Genomic DNA, 958 nt, shown 5'->3' with positions numbered 1-958 from the left:
GAAGGCAGACTCAAGATTTTCCGATCATTAACAATCAAGTATATATATATATATATATATATATATATATTTAATAGGCAAACTTATTCAGTTTACATAGACTCAAAAGAATTAGAGGGGAGAAAGTATTATAAGTCTGACAGCTATTTCTGAGGGCTCAGAGTTATTTCATAATATTGGTAGAGGTAGTTCATCAAAAATTTGCAGCCAGTAATGGAAGCAAATAAACGTTGGTAAAATCCAGAGCCTCATTCGTTAGGGTGAATAGATAAGAGTCTGACCCAGACTCTTATCTATTTATTTTTATGGCAAAATAGAACAAAATTCTGGAAATCATTCTTAAAGAAGCCTGTTTAGACAAGTATTAAATTGTGAATTATTTGAATGGGACAGCTTTAGGAATGGTATGTTTTATTAAGTAATTCACAAAAAGTAAAATAAATGAATAAATAACAAAAACAAGCCTTTTTTCCAGGAAAAAGTTTTGATGTTTATTGTTTAACAAAAATACCACTGAGACATTAAAAGGAATGTAAATATTTTAGGAAGTATGTTTAAGCAATTATTAGTGTCAATGGCATTAAAAAGACTCTTGAAGAATAACTTATAAATAGAAATGTACTTTAATAAGCAAGACAGAAAATAATATCAATGTTTTTAAACAAGACAACGGAAAAAGAATATTATTTACAAATTATAATGCACTTTAATAATAAGAAGCAAGGGATCATCATCATCGTTTAACGTCCGCTTTCCATGCTAGCATGGGTTGGACGATTTGACTGAGGACTGGTGCAACCGGATGGCTACACCAGGCTCCAATCTAATTTGGCAGAGTTTCTACAGCTGGATGCCCTTCCTAACGCCAACCACTCAGAGAGTGTAGTGGGTGCTTTTACGTGTCACCCGCACGCAAACGGCCACGCTCGAAATGGTGTCTTTTATGTGCCACCCGCAC

The sequence above is a fragment of the Octopus bimaculoides genome, chromosome 3, assembly GCF_001194135.2.
Source record: "Octopus bimaculoides isolate UCB-OBI-ISO-001 chromosome 3, ASM119413v2, whole genome shotgun sequence".
Classification (NCBI taxonomy): domain Eukaryota; kingdom Metazoa; phylum Mollusca; class Cephalopoda; order Octopoda; family Octopodidae; genus Octopus; species Octopus bimaculoides.
This window is presented reverse-complemented; position numbering follows the sequence as displayed.